The sequence below is a fragment of the Electrophorus electricus genome, chromosome 13, assembly GCF_041902795.1.
Source record: "Electrophorus electricus isolate QZ-2024a chromosome 13, ASM4190279v1, whole genome shotgun sequence".
Classification (NCBI taxonomy): Eukaryota; Metazoa; Chordata; class Actinopteri; order Gymnotiformes; family Gymnotidae; genus Electrophorus; species Electrophorus electricus.
In genome coordinates, this window is record NC_137509.1 from 26,496,868 (window position 1) to 26,516,790 (window position 19,923).

Consider the following 19,923-nt stretch of genomic DNA (forward strand, 5'->3'; position numbering starts at 1 on the left):
AATTTACTTTCAAGATGAAATGCTAGGATGTGAAGTGCAGTGATTAATTAAAAAAACCTATCTGTTAGCACCTGGGAATAGCAGATGCTGTAAGTTTTTCTTGCATCACTTTAATTTAATATGCAACTGACATGCTTGTAAGTGAAGTGTACAGATTAAATAGAAATCTATTAGTACCAGGGAATAGCAGGTGCTGTAAGATTTTATTGCATCCCTTAAATTTATGTTCAAGCTATCAAGCTCAAATTTGAAGTGCAGTGAATAATTAAATCAAACTATCTGTTAGCACCTGGGAATAGCAGATGCTGTAAGTATTTATTGCATCACTTTAATTTACTCTCCAACTAACATGCTTGAATGTGAAGTGCAGTGATTAATAAAAAAACTGTCTGTTAGTGCCTCTGAATACCAGATGTTGTAAGCTTATATTGCATCATTTTAATTTACTTCAAGACAACATTCTAGAATGTCAAGTGCAGGGATTAATTAAAAAAAATGTCAGATTGGTCTTTGATCATATTTTCTATGATTAGGCAATTTGAGTAAGTGTTTAACGTTTACGGCCATACCAGCTTCAGAACGTCCAATCTCATCTGAACTTGGAAGCTAAGCAAGTTTGTGCCTGAATAGTACTGAGGTGGGACCCTATCTAGGGATACCAGGTGCTGTAAGCTTTTCTTGCATCACTTTAATTTACTTTCAAGCTGACATGCTCAAATGTGAAGTGCAGTGATTAATAAAAAAACCTATCTGTTAGCACCTGGGAATAGCAGATGCTGTAAGTTTTTTTTGCATCACTTTCATTTACTCTCCAACTCACATGCCTGAATGTGAAGTGCAGTGATTCATCAAAATACTATCTTTTAGCACCTTGGACTATGAGATGCTGTAAGCTTCTCTTGCATCACTTTAATTTACTTTCAAGATGACATGCTAGGATGTGAAGTGCAGTGATTAATTAAAAAAACCTATCTGTTAGCACCTGGGAATAGCAGATGCTGTAAGTGTTTCTTGCATCACTTTAATTTAATATGCAACTGACATGCTTGTAAGTGAAGTGTACAGATTAAATAGAAATCTATTAGTACCAGGGAATAGCAGGTGCTGTAAGATTTTATTGCATCCCTTAAATTTATGTTCAAGCTATCAAGCTCAAATTTGAAGTGCAGTGAATAATTAAATCAAACTATCTGTTAGCACCTGGGAATAGCAGATGCTGTAAGTATTTATTGCATCACTTTAATTTACTCTCCAACTAACATGCTTGAATGTGAAGTGCAGTGATTAATAAAAAAACTGTCTGTTAGTGCCTCATAATACCAGATGTTGTAAGCTTATATTGCATCATTTTAATTTACTTCAAGACAACATTCTAGAATGTCAAGTGCAGGGATTAATTTAAAAAAATGTCAGATTGGTCTTTGATCATATTTTCTATGATTAGGCAATTTGAGTAAGTGTTTAAGGTTTACGGCCATACCAGCTTCAGAACGTCCAATCTCATCTGAACTTGGAAGCTAAGCAAGTTTGTGCCTGAATAGTACTGAGGTGGGACCCTATCTAGGAATACCAGGTGCTGTAAGCTTTTCTTGCATCACTTTAATTTACTTTCAAGCTGACATGCTCAAATGTGAAGTGCAGTGATTAATAAAAAAACCTATCTGTTAGCACCTGGGAATAGCAGATGCTGTAAGTTTTTTTTGCATCACTTTCATTTACTCTCCAACTCACATGCCTGAATGTGAAGTGCAGTGATTCATCAAAATACTATCTTTTAGCACCTTGGACTATGAGATGCTGTAAGCTTCTCTTGCATCACTTTAATTTACTTTCAAGATGACATGCTAGGATGTGAAGTGCAGTGATTAATTAAAAAAACCTATCTGTTAGCACCTGGGAATAGCAGATGCTGTAAGTTTTTCTTGCATCACTTTAATTTAATATGCAACTGACATGCTTGTATGTGAAGTGTACAGATTAAATAGAAATATTTTAGTACCAGGGAATAGCAGGTGCTGTAAGATTTTATTGCATCCCTTAAATTTATGTTCAAGCTATCAAGCTCAAATTTGAAGTGCAGTGAATAATTAAATCAAACTATCTGTTAGCACCTGGGAATAGCAGATGCTGTAAGTATTTATTGCATCACTTTAATTTACTCTCCAACTAACATGCTTGAATGTGAAGTGCAGTGATTAATAAAAAAACTGTCTGTTAGTGCCTCCGAATACCAGATGTTGTAAGCTTATATTGCATCATTTTAATTTACTTCAAGACAACATTCTAGAATGTCAAGTGCAGGGATTAATTTAAAAAAATGTCAGATTGGTCTTTGATCATATTTTCTATGATTAGGCAATTTGAGTAAGTGTTTAAGGTTTACGGCCATACCAGCTTCAGAACGTCCAATCTCATCTGAACTTGGAAGCTAAGCAAGTTTGTGCCTGAATAGTACTGAGGTGGGACCCTATCTAGGAATACCAGGTGCTGTAAGCTTTTCTTGCATCACTTTAATTTACTTTCAAGCTGACATGCTCAAATGTGAAGTGCAGTGATTAATAAAAAAACCTATCTGTTAGCACCTGGGAATAGCAGATGCTGTAAGTTTTTTTTGCATCACTTTCATTTACTCTCCAACTCACATGCCTGAATGTGAATTGCAGTGATTCATCAAAAAACTATCTTTTAGCACCTTGGACTACGAGCTGCTGTAAGCTTCTCTTGCATCACATTAATTTACTTTCAAGATGACATGCTAGGATGTGAAGTGCAGTGATTAATTAAAAAAAAACTATCTGTTAGCACCTGGGAATAGCAGATGCTGTAAGTTTTTTTTGCATCACTTTCATTTACTCTCCAACTCACATGCCTGAATGTGAATTGCAGTGATTCATCAAAAAACTATCTTTTAGCACCTTGGACTACGAGCTGCTGTAAGCTTCTCTTGCATCACATTAATTTACTTTCAAGATGACATGCTAGGATGTGAAGTGCAGTGATTAATTAAAAAAAACTATCTGTTAGCACCTGGGAATAGCAGATGCTGTAAGTTTTTCTTGCATCACTTTAATTTAATATGCAACTGACATGCTTGTAAGTGAAGTGTACAGATTAAATAGAAATCTATTAGTACCAGGGAATAGCAGGTGCTGTAAGATTTTATTGCATCCCTTAAATTTATGTTCAAGCTATCAAGCTCAAATTTGAAGTGCAGTGAATAATTAAATCAAACTATCTGTTAGCACCTGGGAATAGCAGATGCTGTAAGTATTTATTGCATCACTTTAATTTACTCTCCAACTAACATGCTTGAATGTGAAGTGCAGTGATTAATAAAAAAACTGTCTGTTAGTGCCTCCGAATACCAGATGTTGTAAGTTTATATTGCATCATTTTAATTTTCTTCAAGACAACATTCTAGAATGTCAAGTGCAGGGATTAATTAAAAAAAATGTCAGATTGGTCTTTGATCATATTTTCTATGATTAGGCAATTTGAGTAAGTGTTTAAGGTTTACGGCCATACCAGCTTCAGAACGTCCAATCTCATCTGAACTTGGAAGCTAAGCAAGTTTGTGCCTGAATAGTACTGAGGTGGGACCCTATCTAGGAATACCAGGTGCTGTAAGCTTCTCTTGCATCACTTTAATTTACTTTCAAGCTGACATGCTCAAATGTGAAGTGCAGTGATTAATAAAAAAAACCTATCTGTTAGCACCTGGGAATAGCAGATGCTGTAAGTTTTTTTTGCATCACTTTCATTTACTCTCCAACTCACATGCCTGAATGTGAATTGCAGTGATTCATCAAAAAACTATCTTTTAGCACCTTGGACTACGAGCTGCTGTAAGCTTCTCTTGCATCACATTAATTTACTTTCAAGATGACATGCTAGGATGTGAAATGCAGTGATTAATTAAAAAAACCTATCTGTTAGCACCTGGGAATAGCAGATGCTGTAAGTTTTTTTTGCATCACTTTCATTTACTCTCCAACTCACATGCCTGAATGTGAAGTGCAGTGATTCATCAAAATACTATCTTTTAGCACCTTGGACTATGAGATGCTGTAAGCTTCTCTTGCATCACTTTAATTTACTTTCAAGATGACATGCTAGGATGTGAAGTGCAGTGATTAATTAAAAAAACCTATCTGTTAGCACCTGGGAATAGCAGATGCTGTAAGTGTTTCTTGCATCACTTTAATTTAATATGCAACTGACATGCTTGTAAGTGAAGTGTACAGATTAAATAGAAATCTATTAGTACCAGGGAATAGCAGGTGCTGTAAGATTTTATTGCATCCCTTAAATTTATGTTCAAGCTATCAAGCTCAAATTTGAAGTGCAGTGAATAATTAAATCAAACTATCTGTTAGCACCTGGGAATAGCAGATGCTGTAAGTATTTATTGCATCACTTTAATTTACTCTCCAACTAACATGCTTGAATGTGAAGTGCAGTGATTAATAAAAAAACTGTCTGTTAGTGCCTCATAATACCAGATGTTGTAAGCTTATATTGCATCATTTTAATTTACTTCAAGACAACATTCTAGAATGTCAAGTGCAGGGATTAATTTAAAAAAATGTCAGATTGGTCTTTGATCATATTTTCTATGATTAGGCAATTTGAGTAAGTGTTTAAGGTTTACGGCCATACCAGCTTCAGAACGTCCAATCTCATCTGAACTTGGAAGCTAAGCAAGTTTGTGCCTGAATAGTACTGAGGTGGGACCCTATCTAGGAATACCAGGTGCTGTAAGCTTCTCTTGCATCACTTTAATTTACTTTCAAGCTGACATGCTCAAATGTGAAGTGCAGTGATTAATAAAAAAACCTATCTGTTAGCACCTGGGAATAGCAGATGCTGTAAGTTTTTTTTGCATCACTTTCATTTACTCTCCAACTCACATGCCTGAATGTGAATTGCAGTGATTCATCAAAAAACTATCTTTTAGCACCTTGGACTATGAGATGCTGTAAGCTTCTCTTGCATCACTTTAATTTACTTTCAAGATGAAATGCTAGGATGTGAAGTGCAGTGATTAATTAAAAAAAACTATCTGTTAGCACCTGGGAATAGCAGATGCTGTAAGTTTTTCTTGCATCACTTTAATTTAATATGCAACTGACATGCTTGTAAGTGAAGTGTACAGATTAAATAGAAATCTATTAGTACCAGGGAATAGCAGGTGCTGTAAGATTTTATTGCATCCCTTAAATTTATGTTCAAGTTATCAAGCTCAAATTTGAAGTGCAGTGAATAATTAAATCAAACTATCTGTTAGCACCTGGGAATAGCAGATGCTGTAAGTATTTATTGCATCACTTTAATTTACTCTCCAACTAACATGCTTGAATGTGAAGTGCAGTGATTAATAAAAAAACTGTCTGTTAGTGCCTCCGAATACCAGATGTTGTAAGTTTATATTGCATCATTTTAATTTTCTTCAAGACAACATTCTAGAATGTCAAGTGCAGGGATTAATTAAAAAAAATGTCAGATTGGTCTTTGATCATATTTTCTATGATTAGGCAATTTGAGTAAGTGTTTAACGTTTACGGCCATACCAGCTTCAGAACGTCCAATCTCATCTGAACTTGGAAGCTAAGCAAGTTTGTGCCTGAATAGTACTGAGGTGGGACCCTATCTAGGAATACCAGGTGCTGTAAGCTTTTCTTGCATCACTTTAATTTACTTTCAAGCTGACATGCTCAAATGTGAAGTGCAGTGATTAATAAAAAAACCTATCTGTTAGCACCTGGGAATAGCAGATGCTGTAAGTTTTTTTTGCATCACTTTCATTTACTCTCCAACTCCCATGCCTGAATGTGAAGTGCAGTGATTCATCAAAAAACTATCTTTTAGCACCTTGGACTATGAGATGCTGTAAGCTTCTCTTGCATCACTTTAATTTACTTTCAAGATGACATGCTAGGATGTGAAGTGCAGTGATTAATTAAAAAAACCTATCTGTTAGCACCTGGGAATAGCAGATGCTGTAAGTTTTTCTTGCATCACTTTAATTTAATATGCAACTGACATGCTTGTATGTGAAGTGTACAGATTAAATAGAAATATTTTAGTACCAGGGAATAGCAGGTGCTGTAAGATTTTATTGCATCCCTTAAATTTATGTTCAAGCTATCAAGCTCAAATTTGAAGTGCAGTGAATAATTAAATCAAACTATCTGTTAGCACCTGGGAATAGCAGATGCTGTAAGTATTTATTGCATCACTTTAATTTACTCTCCAACTAACATGCTTGAATGTGAAGTGCAGTGATTAATAAAAAAACTGTCTGTTAGTGCCTCCGAATACCAGATATTGTAAGCTTATATTGCATCATTTTAATTTACTTCAAGACAACATTCTAGAATGTCAAGTGCAGGGATTAATAAAAAAAAATGTCAGATTGGTCTTTGATCATATTTTCTATGATTAGGCAATTTGAGTAAGTGTTTAACGTTTACGGCCATACCAGCTTCAGAACGTCCAATCTCATCTGAACTTGGAAGCTAAGCAAGTTTGTGCCTGAATAGTACTGAGGTGGGACCCTATCTAGGAATACTAGGTGCTGTAAGCTTCTCTTGCATCACTTTAATTTACTTTCAAGCTGACATGCTCAAATGTGAAGTGCAGTGATTAATAAAAAAAACCTATCTGTTAGCACCTGGGAATAGCAGATGCTGTAAGTTTTTTTTGCATCACTTTCATTTACTCTCCAACTCACATGCCTGAATGTGAATTGCAGTGATTCATCAAAAAACTATCTTTTAGCACCTTGGACTACGAGCTGCTGTAAGCTTCTCTTGCATCACATTAATTTACTTTCAAGATGACATGCTAGGATGTGAAGTGCAGTGATTAATTAAAAAAAACTATCTGTTAGCACCTGGGAATAGCAGATGCTGTAAGTTTTTCTTGCATCACTTTAATTTAATATGCAACTGACATGCTTGTAAGTGAAGTGTACAGATTAAATAGAAATCTATTAGTACCAGGGAATAGCAGGTGCTGTAAGATTTTATTGCATCCCTTAAATTTATGTTCAAGCTATCAAGCTCAAATTTGAAGTGCAGTGAATAATTAAATCAAACTATCTGTTAGCACCTGGGAATAGCAGATGCTGTAAGTATTTATTGCATCACTTTAATTTACTCTCCAACTAACATGCTTGAATGTGAAGTGCAGTGATTAATAAAAAAACTGTCTGTTAGTGCCTCCGAATACCAGATGTTGTAAGTTTATATTGCATCATTTTAATTTTCTTCAAGACAACATTCTAGAATGTCAAGTGCAGGGATTAATTAAAAAAAATGTCAGATTGGTCTTTGATCATATTTTCTATGATTAGGCAATTTGAGTAAGTGTTTAACGTTTACGGCCATACCAGCTTCAGAACGTCCAATCTCATCTGAACTTGGAAGCTAAGCAAGTTTGTGCCTGAATAGTACTGAGGTGGGACCCTATCTAGGAATACCAGGTGCTGTAAGCTTTTCTTGCATCACTTTAATTTACTTTCAAGCTGACATGCTCAAATGTGAAGTGCAGTGATTAATAAAAAAACCTATCTGTTAGCACCTGGGAATAGCAGATGCTGTAAGTTTTTTTTGCATCACTTTCATTTACTCTCCAACTCCCATGCCTGAATGTGAAGTGCAGTGATTCATCAAAAAACTATCTTTTAGCACCTTGGACTATGAGATGCTGTAAGCTTCTCTTGCATCACTTTAATTTACTTTCAAGATGACATGCTAGGATGTGAAGTGCAGTGATTAATTAAAAAAACCTATCTGTTAGCACCTGGGAATAGCAGATGCTGTAAGTTTTTTTTGCATCACTTTCATTTACTCTCCAACTCACATGCCTGAATGTGAATTGCAGTGATTCATCAAAAAACTATCTTTTAGCACCTTGGACTACGAGCTGCTGTAAGCTTCTCTTGCATCACATTAATTTACTTTCAAGATGACATGCTAGGATGTGAAGTGCAGTGATTAATTAAAAAAAACTATCTGTTAGCACCTGGGAATAGCAGATGCTGTAAGTTTTTCTTGCATCACTTTAATTTAATATGCAACTGACATGCTTGTAAGTGAAGTGTACAGATTAAATAGAAATCTATTAGTACCAGGGAATAGCAGGTGCTGTAAGATTTTATTGCATCCCTTAAATTTATGTTCAAGCTATCAAGCTCAAATTTGAAGTGCAGTGAATAATTAAATCAAACTATCTGTTAGCACCTGGGAATAGCAGATGCTGTAAGTATTTATTGCATCACTTTAATTTACTCTCCAACTAACATGCTTGAATGTGAAGTGCAGTGATTAATAAAAAAACTGTCTGTTAGTGCCTCCGAATACCAGATGTTGTAAGTTTATATTGCATCATTTTAATTTTCTTCAAGACAACATTCTAGAATGTCAAGTGCAGGGATTAATTAAAAAAAATGTCAGATTGGTCTTTGATCATATTTTCTATGATTAGGCAATTTGAGTAAGTGTTTAAGGTTTACGGCCATACCAGCTTCAGAACGTCCAATCTCATCTGAACTTGGAAGCTAAGCAAGTTTGTGCCTGAATAGTACTGAGGTGGGACCCTATCTAGGAATACCAGGTGCTGTAAGCTTCTCTTGCGTCACTTTAATTTACTTTCAAGCTGACATGCTCAAATGTGAAGTGCAGTGATTAATAAAAAAAACCTATCTGTTAGCACCTGGGAATAGCAGATGCTGTAAGTTTTTTTTGCATCACTTTCATTTACTCTCCAACTCACATGCCTGAATGTGAATTGCAGTGATTCATCAAAAAACTATCTTTTAGCACCTTGGACTACGAGCTGCTGTAAGCTTCTCTTGCATCACATTAATTTACTTTCAAGATGACATGCTAGGATGTGAAGTGCAGTGATTAATTAAAAAAAACTATCTGTTAGCACCTGGGAATAGCAGATGCTGTAAGTGTTTCTTGCATCACTTTAATTTAATATGCAACTGACATGCTTGTAAGTGAAGTGTACAGATTAAATAGAAATCTATTAGTACCAGGGAATAGCAGGTGCTGTAAGATTTTATTGCATCCCTTAAATTTATGTTCAAGCTATCAAGCTCAAATTTGAAGTGCAGTGAATAATTAAATCAAACTATCTGTTAGCACCTGGGAATAGCAGATGCTGTAAGTATTTATTGCATCACTTTAATTTACTCTCCAACTAACATGCTTGAATGTGAAGTGCAGTGATTAATAAAAAAACTGTCTGTTAGTGCCTCATAATACCAGATGTTGTAAGCTTATATTGCATCATTTTAATTTACTTCAAGACAACATTCTAGAATGTCAAGTGCAGGGATTAATTTAAAAAAATGTCAGATTGGTCTTTGATCATATTTTCTATGATTAGGCAATTTGAGTAAGTGTTTAAGGTTTACGGCCATACCAGCTTCAGAACGTCCAATCTCATCTGAACTTGGAAGCTAAGCAAGTTTGTGCCTGAATAGTACTGAGGTGGGACCCTATCTAGGAATACCAGGTGCTGTAAGCTTTTCTTGCATCACTTTAATTTACTTTCAAGCTGACATGCTCAAATGTGAAGTGCAGTGATTAATAAAAAAACCTATCTGTTAGCACCTGGGAATAGCAGATGCTGTAAGTTTTTTTTGCATCACTTTCATTTAGTCTCCAACTCACATGCCTGAATGTGAAGTGCAGTGATTCATCAAAAAACTATCTTTTAGCACCTTGGACTATGAGATGCTGTAAGCTTCTCTTGCATCACTTTAATTTACTTTCAAGATGAAATGCTAGGATGTGAAGTGCAGTGATTAATTAAAAAAACCTATCTGTTAGCACCTGGGAATAGCAGATGCTGTAAGTTTTTCTTGCATCACTTTAATTTAATATGCAACTGACATGCTTGTAAGTGAAGTGTACAGATTAAATAGAAATCTATTAGTACCAGGGAATAGCAGGTGCTGTAAGATTTTATTGCATCCCTTAAATTTATGTTCAAGCTATCAAGCTCAAATTTGAAGTGCAGTGAATAATTAAATCAAACTATCTGTTAGCACCTGGGAATAGCAGATGCTGTAAGTATTTATTGCATCACTTTAATTTACTCTCCAACTAACATGCTTGAATGTGAAGTGCAGTGATTAATAAAAAAACTGTCTGTTAGTGCCTCCGAATACCAGATGTTGTAAGTTTATATTGCATCATTTTAATTTTCTTCAAGACAACATTCTAGAATGTCAAGTGCAGGGATTAATTAAAAAAAATGTCAGATTGGTCTTTGATCATATTTTCTATGATTAGGCAATTTGAGTAAGTGTTTAAGGTTTACGGCCATACCAGCTTCAGAACGTCCAATCTCATCTGAACTTGGAAGCTAAGCAAGTTTGTGCCTGAATAGTACTGAGGTGGGACCCTATCTAGGAATACCAGGTGCTGTAAGCTTCTCTTGCATCACTTTAATTTACTTTCAAGCTGACATGCTCAAATGTGAAGTGCAGTGATTAATAAAAAAAACCTATCTGTTAGCACCTGGGAATAGCAGATGCTGTAAGTTTTTTTTGCATCACTTTCATTTACTCTCCAACTCACATGCCTGAATGTGAATTGCAGTGATTCATCAAAAAACTATCTTTTAGCACCTTGGACTACGAGCTGCTGTAAGCTTTTCTTGCATCACATTAATTTACTTTCAAGATGACATGCTAGGATGTGAAATGCAGTGATTAATTAAAAAAACCTATCTGTTAGCACCTGGGAATAGCAGATGCTGTAAGTTTTTTTTGCATCACTTTCATTTACTCTCCAACTCACATGCCTGAATGTGAAGTGCAGTGATTCATCAAAATACTATCTTTTAGCACCTTGGACTATGAGATGCTGTAAGCTTCTCTTGCATCACTTTAATTTACTTTCAAGATGACATGCTAGGATGTGAAGTGCAGTGATTAATTAAAAAAACCTATCTGTTAGCACCTGGGAATAGCAGATGCTGTAAGTGTTTCTTGCATCACTTTAATTTAATATGCAACTGACATGCTTGTAAGTGAAGTGTACAGATTAAATAGAAATCTATTAGTACCAGGGAATAGCAGGTGCTGTAAGATTTTATTGCATCCCTTAAATTTATGTTCAAGCTATCAAGCTCAAATTTGAAGTGCAGTGAATAATTAAATCAAACTATCTGTTAGCACCTGGGAATAGCAGATGCTGTAAGTATTTATTGCATCACTTTAATTTACTCTCCAACTAACATGCTTGAATGTGAAGTGCAGTGATTAATAAAAAAACTGTCTGTTAGTGCCTCATAATACCAGATGTTGTAAGCTTATATTGCATCATTTTAATTTACTTCAAGACAACATTCTAGAATGTCAAGTGCAGGGATTAATTTAAAAAAATGTCAGATTGGTCTTTGATCATATTTTCTATGATTAGGCAATTTGAGTAAGTGTTTAAGGTTTACGGCCATACCAGCTTCAGAACGTCCAATCTCATCTGAACTTGGAAGCTAAGCAAGTTTGTGCCTGAATAGTACTGAGGTGGGACCCTATCTAGGAATACCAGGTGCTGTAAGCTTCTCTTGCATCACTTTAATTTACTTTCAAGCTGACATGCTCAAATGTGAAGTGCAGTGATTAATAAAAAAACCTATCTGTTAGCACCTGGGAATAGCAGATGCTGTAAGTTTTTTTTGCATCACTTTCATTTACTCTCCAACTCACATGCCTGAATGTGAATTGCAGTGATTCATCAAAAAACTATCTTTTAGCACCTTGGACTATGAGATGCTGTAAGCTTCTCTTGCATCACTTTAATTTACTTTCAAGATGAAATGCTAGGATGTGAAGTGCAGTGATTAATTAAAAAAAACTATCTGTTAGCACCTGGGAATAGCAGATGCTGTAAGTTTTTCTTGCATCACTTTAATTTAATATGCAACTGACATGCTTGTAAGTGAAGTGTACAGATTAAATAGAAATCTATTAGTACCAGGGAATAGCAGGTGCTGTAAGATTTTATTGCATCCCTTAAATTTATGTTCAAGTTATCAAGCTCAAATTTGAAGTGCAGTGAATAATTAAATCAAACTATCTGTTAGCACCTGGGAATAGCAGATGCTGTAAGTATTTATTGCATCACTTTAATTTACTCTCCAACTAACATGCTTGAATGTGAAGTGCAGTGATTAATAAAAAAACTGTCTGTTAGTGCCTCCGAATACCAGATGTTGTAAGTTTATATTGCATCATTTTAATTTTCTTCAAGACAACATTCTAGAATGTCAAGTGCAGGGATTAATTAAAAAAAATGTCAGATTGGTCTTTGATCATATTTTCTATGATTAGGCAATTTGAGTAAGTGTTTAACGTTTACGGCCATACCAGCTTCAGAACGTCCAATCTCATCTGAACTTGGAAGCTAAGCAAGTTTGTGCCTGAATAGTACTGAGGTGGGACCCTATCTAGGAATACCAGGTGCTGTAAGCTTTTCTTGCATCACTTTAATTTACTTTCAAGCTGACATGCTCAAATGTGAAGTGCAGTGATTAATAAAAAAACCTATCTGTTAGCACCTGGGAATAGCAGATGCTGTAAGTTTTTTTTGCATCACTTTCATTTACTCTCCAACTCCCATGCCTGAATGTGAAGTGCAGTGATTCATCAAAAAACTATCTTTTAGCACCTTGGACTATGAGATGCTGTAAGCTTCTCTTGCATCACTTTAATTTACTTTCAAGATGACATGCTAGGATGTGAAGTGCAGTGATTAATTAAAAAAACCTATCTGTTAGCACCTGGGAATAGCAGATGCTGTAAGTTTTTCTTGCATCACTTTAATTTAATATGCAACTGACATGCTTGTATGTGAAGTGTACAGATTAAATAGAAATATTTTAGTACCAGGGAATAGCAGGTGCTGTAAGATTTTATTGCATCCCTTAAATTTATGTTCAAGCTATCAAGCTCAAATTTGAAGTGCAGTGAATAATTAAATCAAACTATCTGTTAGCACCTGGGAATAGCAGATGCTGTAAGTATTTATTGCATCACTTTAATTTACTCTCCAACTAACATGCTTGAATGTGAAGTGCAGTGATTAATAAAAAAACTGTCTGTTAGTGCCTCCGAATACCAGATATTGTAAGCTTATATTGCATCATTTTAATTTACTTCAAGACAACATTCTAGAATGTCAAGTGCAGGGATTAATAAAAAAAAATGTCAGATTGGTCTTTGATCATATTTTCTATGATTAGGCAATTTGAGTAAGTGTTTAACGTTTACGGCCATACCAGCTTCAGAACGTCCAATCTCATCTGAACTTGGAAGCTAAGCAAGTTTGTGCCTGAATAGTACTGAGGTGGGACCCTATCTAGGAATACTAGGTGCTGTAAGCTTCTCTTGCATCACTTTAATTTACTTTCAAGCTGACATGCTCAAATGTGAAGTGCAGTGATTAATAAAAAAAACCTATCTGTTAGCACCTGGGAATAGCAGATGCTGTAAGTTTTTTTTGCATCACTTTCATTTACTCTCCAACTCACATGCCTGAATGTGAATTGCAGTGATTCATCAAAAAACTATCTTTTAGCACCTTGGACTACGAGCTGCTGTAAGCTTCTCTTGCATCACATTAATTTACTTTCAAGATGACATGCTAGGATGTGAAGTGCAGTGATTAATTAAAAAAAACTATCTGTTAGCACCTGGGAATAGCAGATGCTGTAAGTGTTTCTTGCATCACTTTAATTTAATATGCAACTGACATGCTTGTAAGTGAAGTGTACAGATTAAATAGAAATCTATTAGTACCAGGGAATAGCAGGTGCTGTAAGATTTTATTGCATCCCTTAAATTTATGTTCAAGCTATCAAGCTCAAATTTGAAGTGCAGTGAATAATTAAATCAAACTATCTGTTAGCACCTGGGAATAGCAGATGCTGTAAGTATTTATTGCATCACTTTAATTTACTCTCCAACTAACATGCTTGAATGTGAAGTGCAGTGATTAATAAAAAAACTGTCTGTTAGTGCCTCATAATACCAGATGTTGTAAGCTTATATTGCATCATTTTAATTTACTTCAAGACAACATTCTAGAATGTCAAGTGCAGGGATTAATTTAAAAAAATGTCAGATTGGTCTTTGATCATATTTTCTATGATTAGGCAATTTGAGTAAGTGTTTAAGGTTTACGGCCATACCAGCTTCAGAACGTCCAATCTCATCTGAACTTGGAAGCTAAGCAAGTTTGTGCCTGAATAGTACTGAGGTGGGACCCTATCTAGGAATACCAGGTGCTGTAAGCTTTTCTTGCATCACTTTAATTTACTTTCAAGCTGACATGCTCAAATGTGAAGTGCAGTGATTAATAAAAAAACCTATCTGTTAGCACCTGGGAATAGCAGATGCTGTAAGTTTTTTTTGCATCACTTTCATTTAGTCTCCAACTCACATGCCTGAATGTGAAGTGCAGTGATTCATCAAAAAACTATCTTTTAGCACCTTGGACTATGAGATGCTGTAAGCTTCTCTTGCATCACTTTAATTTACTTTCAAGATGAAATGCTAGGATGTGAAGTGCAGTGATTAATTAAAAAAACCTATCTGTTAGCACCTGGGAATAGCAGATGCTGTAAGTTTTTCTTGCATCACTTTAATTTAATATGCAACTGACATGCTTGTAAGTGAAGTGTACAGATTAAATAGAAATCTATTAGTACCAGGGAATAGCAGGTGCTGTAAGATTTTATTGCATCCCTTAAATTTATGTTCAAGCTATCAAGCTCAAATTTGAAGTGCAGTGAATAATTAAATCAAACTATCTGTTAGCACCTGGGAATAGCAGATGCTGTAAGTATTTATTGCATCACTTTAATTTACTCTCCAACTAACATGCTTGAATGTGAAGTGCAGTGATTAATAAAAAAACTGTCTGTTAGTGCCTCTGAATACCAGATGTTGTAAGCTTATATTGCATCATTTTAATTTACTTCAAGACAACATTCTAGAATGTCAAGTGCAGGGATTAATTAAAAAAAATGTCAGATTGGTCTTTGATCATATTTTCTATGATTAGGCAATTTGAGTAAGTGTTTAACGTTTACGGCCATACCAGCTTCAGAACGTCCAATCTCATCTGAACTTGGAAGCTAAGCAAGTTTGTGCCTGAATAGTACTGAGGTGGGACCCTATCTAGGAATACCAGGTGCTGTAAGCTTCTCTTGCATCACTTTAATTTACTTTCAAGCTGACATGCTCAAATGTGAAGTGCAGTGATTAATAAAAAAACCTATCTGTTAGCACCTGGGAATAGCAGATGCTGTAAGTTTTTTTTGCATCACTTTCATTTACTCTCCAACTCACATGCCTGAATGTGAATTGCAGTGATTCATCAAAAAACTATCTTTTAGCACCTTGGACTATGAGATGCTGTAAGCTTCTCTTGCATCACTTTAATTTACTTTCAAGATGAAATGCTAGGATGTGAAGTGCAGTGATTAATTAAAAAAAACTATCTGTTAGCACCTGGGAATAGCAGATGCTGTAAGTTTTTCTTGCATCACTTTAATTTATTATGCAACTGACATGCTTGTAAGTGAAGTGTACAGATTAAATAGAAATCTATTAGTACCAGGGAATAGCAGGTGCTGTAAGATTTTATTGCATCCCTTAAATTTATGTTCAAGCTATCAAGCTCAAATTTGAAGTGCAGTGAATAATTAAATCAAACTATCTGTTAGCACCTGGGAATAGCAGATGCTGTAAGTATTTATTGCATCACTTTAATTTACTCTCCAACTAACATGCTTGAATGTGAAGTGCAGTGATTAATAAAAAAACTGTCTGTTAGTGCCTCCGAATACCAGATGTTGTAAGTTTATATTGCATCATTTTAATTTTCTTCAAGACAACATTCTAGAATGTCAAGTGCAGGGATTAATTAAAAAAAATGTCAGATTGGTCTTTGATCATATTTTCTATGATTAGGCAATTTGAGTAAGTGTTTAAGGTTTACGGCCATACCAGCTTCAGAACGTCCAATCTCATCTGAACTTGGAAGCTAAGTAAGTTTGTGCCTGAATAGTACTGAGGTGGGACCCTATCTAGGAATACCAGGTGCTGTAAGCTTTTCTTGCATCACTTTAATTTACTTTCAAGCTGACATGCTCAAATGTGAAGTGCAGTGATTAATAAAAAAACCTATCTGTTAGCACCTGGGAATAGCAGATGCTGTAAGTTTTTTTTGCATCACTTTCATTTACTCTCCAACTCCCATGCCTGAATGTGAAGTGCAGTGATTCATCAAAAAACTATCTTTTAGCACCTTGGACTATGAGATGCTGTAAGCTTCTCTTGCATCACTTTAATTTACTTTCAAGATGACATGCTAGGATGTGAAGTGCAGTGATTAATTAAAAAAACCTATCTGTTAGCACCTGGGAATAGCAGATGCTGTAAGTTTTTCTTGCATCACTTTAATTTAATATGCAACTGACATGCTTGTATGTGAAGTGTACAGATTAAATAGAAATATTTTAGTACCAGGGAATAGCAGGTGCTGTAAGATTTTATTGCATCCCTTAAATTTATGTTCAAGCTATCAAGCTCAAATTTGAAGTGCAGTGAATAATTAAATCAAACTATCTGTTAGCACCTGGGAATAGCAGATGCTGTAAGTATTTATTGCATCACTTTAATTTACTCTCCAACTAACATGCTTGAATGTGAAGTGCAGTGATTAATAAAAAAACTGTCTGTTAGTGCCTCCGAATACCAGATATTGTAAGCTTATATTGCATCATTTTAATTTACTTCAAGACAACATTCTAGAATGTCAAGTGCAGGGATTAATAAAAAAAAATGTCAGATTGGTCTTTGATCATATTTTCTATGATTAGGCAATTTGAGTAAGTGTTTAACGTTTACGGCCATACCAGCTTCAGAACGTCCAATCTCATCTGAACTTGGAAGCTAAGCAAGTTTGTGCCTGAATAGTACTGAGGTGGGACCCTATCTAGGGATACCAGGTGCTGTAAGCTTTTCTTGCATCACTTTAATTTACTTTCAAGCTGACATGCTCAAATGTGAAGTGCAGTGATTAATAAAAAAACCTATCTGTTAGCACCTGGGAATAGCAGATGCTGTAAGTTTTTTTTGCATCACTTTCATTTACTCTCCAACTCACATGCCTGAATGTGAATTGCAGTGATTCATCAAAAAACTATCTTTTAGCACCTTGGACTACGAGCTGCTGTAAGCTTCTCTTGCATCACATTAATTTACTTTCAAGATGACATGCTAGGATGTGAAGTGCAGTGATTAATTAAAAAAACCTATCTGTTAGCACCTGGGAATAGCAGATGCTGTAAGTTTTTCTTGCATCACTTTAATTTAATATGCAACTGACATGCTTGTATGTGAAGTGTACAGATTAAATAGAAATATTTTAGTACCAGGGAATAGCAGGTGCTGTAAGATTTTATTGCATCCCTTAAATTTATGTTCAAGCTATCAAGCTCAAATTTGAAGTGCAGTGAATAATTAAATCAAACTATCTGTTAGCACCTGGGAATAGCAGATGCTGTAAGTATTTATTGCATCACTTTAATTTACTCTCCAACTAACATGCTTGAATGTGAAGTGCAGTGATTAATAAAAAAACTGTCTGTTAGTGCCTCATAATACCAGATGTTGTAAGCTTATATTGCATCATTTTAATTTACTTCAAGACAACATTCTAGAATGTCAAGTGCAGGGATTAATTTAAAAAAATGTCAGATTGGTCTTTGATCATATTTTCTATGATTAGGCAATTTGAGTAAGTGTTTAAGGTTTACGGCCATACCAGCTTCAGAACGTCCAATCTCATCTGAACTTGGAAGCTAAGCAAGTTTGTGCCTGAATAGTACTGAGGTGGGACCCTATCTAGGAATACCAGGTGCTGTAAGCTTTTCTTGCATCACTTTAATTTACTTTCAAGCTGACATGCTCAAATGTGAAGTGCAGTGATTAATAAAAAAACCTATCTGTTAGCACCTGGGAATAGCAGATGCTGTAAGTTTTTTTTGCATCACTTTCATTTAGTCTCCAACTCACATGCCTGAATGTGAAGTGCAGTGATTCATCAAAAAACTATCTTTTAGCACCTTGGACTATGAGATGCTGTAAGCTTCTCTTGCATCACTTTAATTTACTTTCAAGATGAAATGCTAGGATGTGAAGTGCAGTGATTAATTAAAAAAACCTATCTGTTAGCACCTGGGAATAGCAGATGCTGTAAGTTTTTCTTGCATCACTTTAATTTAATATGCAACTGACATGCTTGTAAGTGAAGTGTACAGATTAAATAGAAATCTATTAGTACCAGGGAATAGCAGGTGCTGTAAGATTTTATTGCATCCCTTAAATTTATGTTCAAGCTATCAAGCTCAAATTTGAAGTGCAGTGAATAATTAAATCAAACTATCTGTTAGCACCTGGGAATAGCAGATGCTGTAAGTATTTATTGCATCACTTTAATTTACTCTCCAACTAACATGCTTGAATGTGAAGTGCAGTGATTAATAAAAAAACTGTCTGTTAGTGCCTCTGAATACCAGATGTTGTAAGCTTATATTGCATCATTTTAATTTACTTCAAGACAACATTCTAGAATGTCAAGTGCAGGGATTAATTAAAAAAAATGTCAGATTGGTCTTTGATCATATTTTCTATGATTAGGCAATTTGAGTAAGTGTTTAACGTTTACGGCCATACCAGCTTCAGAACGTCCAATCTCATCTGAACTTGGAAGCTAAGCAAGTTTGTGCCTGAATAGTACTGAGGTGGGACCCTATCTAGGGATACCAGGTGCTGTAAGCTTTTCTTGCATCACTTTAATTTACTTTCAAGCTGACATGCTCAAATGTGAAGTGCAGTGATTAATAAAAAAACCTATCTGTTAGCACCTGGGAATAGCAGATGCTGTAAGTTTTTTTTGCATCACTTTCATTTACTCTCCAACTCACATGCCTGAATGTGAAGTGCAGTGATTCATCAAAATACTATCTTTTAGCACCTTGGACTATGAGATGCTGTAAGCTTCTCTTGCATCACTTTAATTTACTTTCAAGATGACATGCTAGGATGTGAAGTGCAGTGATTAATTAAAAAAACCTATCTGTTAGCACCTGGGAATAGCAGATGCTGTAAGTGTTTCTTGCATCACTTTAATTTAATATGCAACTGACATGCTTGTAAGTGAAGTGTACAGATTAAATAGAAATCTATTAGTACCAGGGAATAGCAGGTGCTGTAAGATTTTATTGCATCCCTTAAATTTATGTTCAAGCTATCAAGCTCAAATTTGAAGTGCAGTGAATAATTAAATCAAACTATCTGTTAGCACCTGGGAATAGCAGATGCTGTAAGTATTTATTGCATCACTTTAATTTACTCTCCAACTAACATGCTTGAATGTGAAGTGCAGTGATTAATAAAAAAACTGTCTGTTAGTGCCTCCGAATACCAGATGTTGTAAGCTTATATTGCATCATTTTAATTTACTTCAAGACAACATTCTAGAATGTCAAGTGCAGGGATTAATAAAAAAAAATGTCAGATTTGTCTTTGATCATATTTTCTATGATTAGGCAATTTGAGTAAGTGTGTAAGGTTTACGGCCATACCAGCTTCAGAACTTCCAATCTCATCTGAACTTGGAAGCTAAGCAAGTTTGTGCCTGAATAGTACTGAGGTGGGACCCTATCTAGGAATACCAGGTGCTGTAAGCTTCTCTTGCATCACTTTAATTTACTTTCAAGCTGACATGCTCAAATGTGAAGTGCAGTGATTAATAAAAAAACCTATCTGTTAGCACCTGGGAATAGCAGATGCTGTAAGTTTTTTTTGCATCACTTTCATTTACT

The 19,923-nt window shown here is 35.2% G+C and overlaps 21 pseudogenes; all 21 read left to right on the top strand.

Annotated features, from left to right (window-relative positions):
- The first annotated feature begins 555 nt into the window (after positions 1-555).
- Positions 556-674, top strand: LOC145644784 (5S ribosomal RNA; annotated as a pseudogene).
- Positions 675-1,466: 792 nt separating this feature from the next.
- On the top strand, positions 1,467-1,585 carry LOC145651028 (5S ribosomal RNA; annotated as a pseudogene).
- A 792-nt stretch (positions 1,586-2,377) lies between these two features.
- LOC145651029 (5S ribosomal RNA) lies at positions 2,378-2,496 on the top strand (annotated as a pseudogene).
- A 1,015-nt stretch (positions 2,497-3,511) lies between these two features.
- On the top strand, positions 3,512-3,630 carry LOC145651030 (5S ribosomal RNA; annotated as a pseudogene).
- Positions 3,631-4,645: 1,015 nt separating this feature from the next.
- On the top strand, positions 4,646-4,764 carry LOC145651031 (5S ribosomal RNA; annotated as a pseudogene).
- Positions 4,765-5,556: 792 nt separating this feature from the next.
- LOC145651032 (5S ribosomal RNA) lies at positions 5,557-5,675 on the top strand (annotated as a pseudogene).
- Positions 5,676-6,467: 792 nt separating this feature from the next.
- LOC145644334 (5S ribosomal RNA) lies at positions 6,468-6,586 on the top strand (annotated as a pseudogene).
- A 793-nt stretch (positions 6,587-7,379) lies between these two features.
- Positions 7,380-7,498, top strand: LOC145651033 (5S ribosomal RNA; annotated as a pseudogene).
- A 1,014-nt stretch (positions 7,499-8,512) lies between these two features.
- LOC145651034 (5S ribosomal RNA) lies at positions 8,513-8,631 on the top strand (annotated as a pseudogene).
- A 793-nt stretch (positions 8,632-9,424) lies between these two features.
- Positions 9,425-9,543, top strand: LOC145651035 (5S ribosomal RNA; annotated as a pseudogene).
- A 792-nt stretch (positions 9,544-10,335) lies between these two features.
- Positions 10,336-10,454, top strand: LOC145651037 (5S ribosomal RNA; annotated as a pseudogene).
- Positions 10,455-11,469: 1,015 nt separating this feature from the next.
- LOC145651038 (5S ribosomal RNA) lies at positions 11,470-11,588 on the top strand (annotated as a pseudogene).
- A 792-nt stretch (positions 11,589-12,380) lies between these two features.
- LOC145651039 (5S ribosomal RNA) lies at positions 12,381-12,499 on the top strand (annotated as a pseudogene).
- A 792-nt stretch (positions 12,500-13,291) lies between these two features.
- Positions 13,292-13,410, top strand: LOC145644335 (5S ribosomal RNA; annotated as a pseudogene).
- A 793-nt stretch (positions 13,411-14,203) lies between these two features.
- Positions 14,204-14,322, top strand: LOC145651040 (5S ribosomal RNA; annotated as a pseudogene).
- A 792-nt stretch (positions 14,323-15,114) lies between these two features.
- LOC145651041 (5S ribosomal RNA) lies at positions 15,115-15,233 on the top strand (annotated as a pseudogene).
- A 792-nt stretch (positions 15,234-16,025) lies between these two features.
- On the top strand, positions 16,026-16,144 carry LOC145643752 (5S ribosomal RNA; annotated as a pseudogene).
- Positions 16,145-16,936: 792 nt separating this feature from the next.
- On the top strand, positions 16,937-17,055 carry LOC145644785 (5S ribosomal RNA; annotated as a pseudogene).
- Positions 17,056-17,847: 792 nt separating this feature from the next.
- LOC145651043 (5S ribosomal RNA) lies at positions 17,848-17,966 on the top strand (annotated as a pseudogene).
- Positions 17,967-18,758: 792 nt separating this feature from the next.
- LOC145644786 (5S ribosomal RNA) lies at positions 18,759-18,877 on the top strand (annotated as a pseudogene).
- Positions 18,878-19,669: 792 nt separating this feature from the next.
- LOC145643588 (5S ribosomal RNA) lies at positions 19,670-19,788 on the top strand (annotated as a pseudogene).
- Positions 19,789-19,923: the final 135 nt, after the last annotated feature.